The sequence below is a fragment of the Lepisma saccharinum genome, unplaced genomic scaffold (genome assembly GCF_977018435.1).
Source record: "Lepisma saccharinum unplaced genomic scaffold, izLepSacc3.1 HAP1_SCAFFOLD_729, whole genome shotgun sequence".
Taxonomy (NCBI): Eukaryota; Metazoa; Arthropoda; class Insecta; order Zygentoma; family Lepismatidae; genus Lepisma; species Lepisma saccharinum.
In genome coordinates this window covers 80857-87098 of record NW_028143396.1, presented here as the reverse complement: position 1 = coordinate 87098, position 6242 = coordinate 80857, and the positions used below count along the sequence as shown (strand labels likewise).

Genomic DNA, 6242 nt, shown 5'->3' with positions numbered 1-6242 from the left:
TGGACGTGCCGAAGTCCACCACATGATTCACGACTTGGGATATCGGAACGTGTCGGCAAGGTGGGTGCCGAAAAACTTCACCCCTGAGCACAAGACTGCGAGAATGAGAATAAGCCTCGAACACTTGATGCGGTACGAGCGCGAGGGCAATGACGTTCTGTCCAGGATCATCACAGCCAATGAGACATAGGGGCACAACGTTACCCCAGAGACCAAGTCCACCTCAACGACATGGAAACATCCCAGCTCACCCGTCCAGAAAAAATCAAAGTGTCGCAGTCCGCAGGGAAAATTATGCTGACAGTGTTCTGGGACGCGAAGAGTATCATTTTGTTTGATTACCTCACTACAGGGACCATCAATGCGGCACGCTATTACCACACACTACGCAAACTGAAGTCCGCCATTCGATGCAAGAGACCAGGGCCCTTGAGGCGAGGGGTTTTATTCTTGAACGACAATGCAAGGCCCCACACAGCAATGGTAACTGCAGAACACATTCGTCGTCTGGGATGGGAGAGATTGAATCACCCGGCCTACAGCCCCGATCTTGTCCCATCAGACTTCCACCTTTTACCTGCGTTGAAGTCAGCACTATCGGGACGTCACTTCGGAAGCAACGAAGAGGTGCAACAGGCTATGAAGAACTTCCTTAAATCGCTGGGCACAGATTTTTACCAGGATAGTTTTTTTAAAATAGATTTAACGGTACGACAATTGAAGACTAAAATTGCTAAACGCTGTAAGTGCCACAATAATTCAATCACCGTTTTTCACGTTAAACTGTGAAATGTGGCATGCTTTATAATGTGGTAAACGTGAAATGTGGCTTGTAGCACTCTAAGTAGTTCAATTGTATCAATGTCGGTGGCGACTATGTGGAAAACAACCAAAATACTGTATTTTGTTATGACATTGTATTCTTCTGTTTGTTGTAAAGCTTTCCTGTGAAAACAAAATAACGAAACTTACTTTCGGAACGTCCGTCCTACATAAGAATGTCCTACAAAAAATGTCATGCCATACGCAACGACTTGGAAAAAATGATTTTTTATTCTTAATTCTAAATTTTGCAAAAAATTAATCGCTTTAGAATTCCTACTAGAACATTCGCTGTTGTCTAAAATAGAAAATATAGGTATACAGTGTAAGGAAAGTATCTCGAATATCAAGACAAGGTGATTTTCCTCCTGAATTCTCTAGCAGAAATTCTTAATAGATTTAATTATTGTTGAATGTAGAATACCACTGTGCTTGGGACTTACCAACCGATCCTTAACATAATAAATGCTACCAAATAAGTAAGAAATATTCATACATATTCTAAAGCTACAAAATATGTATTTTTTAAATTTTCCATTAAATGTCCCCTGTCAGTTGTCTATACAGAGCTATTAATTATATAATCTAAATTGTTTCTTTTTAACTTAAAACCATTCACTCCATTTAAAGACCCCTCTACAAATTGGTTAATAAGAAATTGAAGTATCGCTTTAATCACTAATCAGGTACTCAGTTCTATTTATCAGTTAAATTTTTCAATTAGAAAGTAAAAATAAACTACATGTTCTGAAAGATAACAAGTGATAATTTTAAATTTAACCTTACTGATTTACAACGGACTCTGGCGTTTCTTTTTCGAACTACAACTTTTTCCAGCAACACAGACTCGTTTCATAGAGCAGCCTCGTTTTGGGATCAAAAAGAAAGAACAATCTTTCACTCGCGTGATTTGTTTCATTCCTGATACATTATTTTATTTTGGCCTCCGCAATGGTTAAGTGACTTGAAGTAAAACAGTCTGGGGATTGGTTTTTCAGTGTTGGAACATTGCACAGTGTTTGGGATTCCACGATTTGCTTACCTGGCCTCTAAGCAAATGTTGCCATTGTTTGTCAATCCTGTTTTCTACCTTCGCTTCATAGTAATATAATTTTAATAGGGTATGGTATTAACAAAATTGGGATTACCGGTATCCATTTAAAACACTCTAAATGAGACCTAAAATATGCTTTCAAAACCATGCCTTAACCAAAATAAGACCTAAAGAAAAATTATAGTAAACACATGTAATGTTACATCACCAATAAAAGCAGAATAATCGTATTCGCAAAAGTTACAAACTTGTCTAAATGAACTAAAGCATCGAGAAACAGGCGATAATGAAATATGACGTCACAAAAATCCGGCTCTGATAATAAATGTCAGGAGCAAATTGCACTGATCGCTTGCAACAATATTTTATCTCAATAATGCTTATGTGTTCCCATAGAACTTATCTTATAAAAAAAAGTCAATGTAAATGTGACATGCAAAACTAATAAGAGACAAGAATAGAATGAAAGAAGCGAAAAGGTAAGGAGGACATTTGTATAATAACAAAAACATACATTTTTCGGTCACTCAGAACTTAAGAACTCGCAGTATCATTATAAATTTGTGTATGAGATCATGAAATGAATAACAATCACCAGGCATGTTAGGTTTTTGGAAGCTTATGACTTGCTACATAATCAGAAAGATTTACTGAACACATTTTTATTTCAGATTTGCAAAAACGATTACTTGATGGGAAAATATTGTCCAGAATTTGAGATTTTCAGTTTTGGAAAATTTAGAACATTTGCCACACGAAATTTAAAAAAATTCATTCCCGTACCGTCCAGTCCCTGCCAAAAACATTCGGTCCTGCACATCCTTAATAATCACACAAGAAGCAAATATTCCCCATTCAAGATTGCACATAGAATTGCTCATCATTAGTAGATATGAGAATGTCCTGCGTTGTTCGTGTATCAATACTTTGACTTTATTGTGAAACTATGGATTCGTACAGTAACAGAAATGCCAAATATTGTCATAAAAGTAATAATAGCATTTCTAGTAGGCTACCTTTACTTCTTCTGAATCACAATGTCGCTTATTGTTTTAACTGTTTTAACTTTGCTGTCTAGCTTGATTAGTGCTGTACAAAATCACAAAAGTTATTTTCTACGGATCTTGAAAAATAATTGGAAAGGTTTGATGTTCAAATCCTCTTCTTTAATGTAACATTCAAAGATCACACAAGATAAAAATCCTTACCAACAGCTGTGCTTATTGTTATAATTACATGAAACATTTACCTGAAACAAACACTTTATTATAATGGAAAGAATTTAAACCATAGGATATCGTCTGAATCATCATGCACAATTCCGTAGGTAAGATTAATCTGAGTTCATATTATTATTATAAGCGAGCAAATGTTGAAAGAAAATATCGAATGAAACGCAACGTTCACATTTTACAAAATTTAGAAACCGCGTAAATAACATTTAAGCTCGTTTCCCATGGAGGTAGAATTCTTATTAGAAGACCTTCTAGCCTCAGCGATTAGAAAGGCGATCTAGCAGGAAGTCTATCTATGTAGATTACAGGCTTCAAATCGCAAATGCCTCAGAACATTACAATTATACATGTCGCACAATTTGTTCAGCGTTAGTTTTTATACGGAAAGTTGTAGTAAGAATTTAATAGTACAAAAGAACGCATTTGTATTTCTCAGAAAAGTGTCTCAAGATCCTTTGGGAAGTGGAAAGACGCCACCAAACCCACATTGCCTGATGACAGCCAAGTTCAAGTCAAACTGAACACCAAGGCCTTCACGTCTTCTGAGTAGCATGGGCAGAGGACGGTGATCACGATGATCCAGGCAACAGCATCTACCAAGAGGAGGACTGTAAAAGCAGCAGGTGAGAATTTTACATCCTGTATATAATGAATTTCGCTTATTATTCCAAGCAAAATAAGTCTCTATGTGGCTCTGGTCAATAGTTTGGGGTGCAAAGGGACTCTGTCCACAAAGCAAATTTGGCTCAAGCAAGAATTAAAAGTTCATATCATATGGGTTCAGAAGTAGCTAGAGATTGTACCATGACGACCTTTCAAATATCAAATTACTTAGCGGGGTCTCTATTTGTAGGGGTTCATTACTGCATGGTTATCAGTTTTGGAATGAAATATATTTAAGGCAACAAAACCTTTCAAACTTGAAGAAAGCTTTAGACAAGATTGTTCCATTTTTCTGTCGTTCGAAATCAGTAAAATCTCACAAGTGTATTGAGAAGCAAATGAAAAGACTCTTTAGGAGGGCACTTTTGACCGGTTCCATATTTTCATTATTACACAACTTGTAGATTGACCCATGCCAGAAAAGTTCATACTGATTTCTTCATTCTTGACAATCTTAATAATAAGGTTGAAACTTGTCTTTAGTTGATAATGAATTATATCTCAGCATTGTGTTTATTCGTCTTTATCTTGTACCTTTCAGAGGCAACTCGCTTATCCAGGGACGACAAAATCAAACTGCTGCAAAGTAGAAGCGGAACAATCACAACTAATAGGTAAGTACCGTTGACTCCATACTCTGTACTTGCTGTTGACATAAATATATTTAAAAATTTCTCACAATGTTATTCTTGAAACTAGAGTCATTCTGTTCACATGAAATCGAAGATTACAACTCGTACATTTTCGCATTAGTTTTGAGCCAGTTCTAAAACCCTATCGTCAATGTCAAAGTTAATTTTTTGGCTGATTTGCAGTAAAACTAACGAAATTTCAACTCCCGAGTACCAAGCTTTCAATTGCTTCGAGAACATCAACACAACTAATGTCATGTGATGAAAGAAAGCGGAAGAATTATTTCTCTTTTGTAATTTTTTTAAAAGTTGTATTTAATGTTATTTTGTTCACAGAAGTAATAGTTTAATTGTATGATAATTTAAAATGGACGGCTTTCATATTAACGAAAGCAAAATCATAAGCCTCATGATATTTTTCACACTATTTCTACATTATGTAATCAACTTTATTATTTATGCGTGCAGTGGAGTGCCCATGGGGATAGAAGTTATAATCCCCCTTTTGATTAAACTTTCCAAAAATAAATTAAATAAACACATGTCCCCCTTAAGAAGTCTGTGTGTGCCACTGATTGATTTTGTGGAATGCTTTCTTCACTTGATATGTGAGCATATGTTCAGCCCATATGATTGCAAAAGAACAGCACTTTTCATTTATACTGGTATTCGATTTAATTTGCTTCGCTGTTTTGAAGCTTTTGGCTAATCGCGAAGATCACGATGAATGATCATGTGAGGAAATTGATGAAGAGAGACTCACGAAGAACAACCATGGCCAGGCCGGGATTAGAACCCAGGTCGCCTGTCATCGTAACGCACTATGCTAACCACTCGACCACGGCGGTCGGAAGGAATTCTCGCGTAAATGTTACAAGATGAATGCGATAATATGATTGGGGAACTTATTCCTGCTTAAAAAATGAGTGAAATGGCTCAAATACAGTTTACATAGAAAAGAAAAATCATCACAACGAATCCTGTGAACAAAAAATGAAATAATTGGTTTCAGGCTAAATGTGGAATAAGCAACAATGAAGCAAACTGGTTGAACAGGTACACCTAGAAATGCATAACACTTATGAAATATAGCCCAAAACCACACACTACACCAGCCTGGGGTTGGGGGTTAGGCGGTCAGCCTGTACGCCAAGAACTCAAATGCATTTGCCATTGAGGTGTCTATTCCTGCAAATAGTAGCAAATATTTTACAAAAGTTGTTCTACATGTGTAAGGTGTAGGTGGATGTTTCCTACACTGAGTTTGGAATAAGCTGTCACTATTTCTGAACTCGCCGAACGTTTCCATAGCAAGAACCGCGCGATGTTGTCGCTACCTACTGTCAACTGCCTTCTGGTGGGAGAAGCCAGGCCGCCAAACATTATCTATGACTGGAAGTTGGACGCAACATATACAGACACGAAAAAGCAAAGCAAAGCTCGCAATAGACCAAGTAATACGTACCATAAGTAAAGTACCGCAAATGCCGTTCTCAGTGATTCAGGGTTTGTACAAGTCAATAATAACAGGAACTTTGAACTATGGGGTTGAACTGTGGGGGGCAAGAGGAGGGAGCACAGTCGCAAGCATTCAAACAGAATACTACAAAAAAGTGTTGTGTGTAAGTAGAAGTACTGCCAATTGTGGGGTACTTAAAGAATTAGGTCTAAGCAAAGAAACAGTACAAGCTAGGATGAGAACTTTAAAGTATTGGCTTCAGCTAGCAAGGGAGGGTAACACGACACTTAAGGGTCAATGTCTGATAATGCAAGTAAGAGAAGAAAATACACGGAACTGGGCGAGGGATATAAAAAACATGTTGAACTCTATTGGGA

At 37.1% G+C, this 6242-nt stretch overlaps 1 long non-coding RNA gene across 1 annotated transcript; it reads left to right on the top strand.

The window, feature by feature from the left end:
- The first annotated feature begins 2290 nt into the window (after window positions 1-2290).
- Window positions 2291-4379, top strand: LOC145983278 (uncharacterized). Its single transcript, XR_014441232.1, has 3 exons — window positions 2291-2355; window positions 3548-3734; window positions 4316-4379. It is a non-coding gene; the product is annotated as an uncharacterized LOC145983278 (long non-coding RNA).
- Window positions 4380-6242: the final 1863 nt, after the last annotated feature.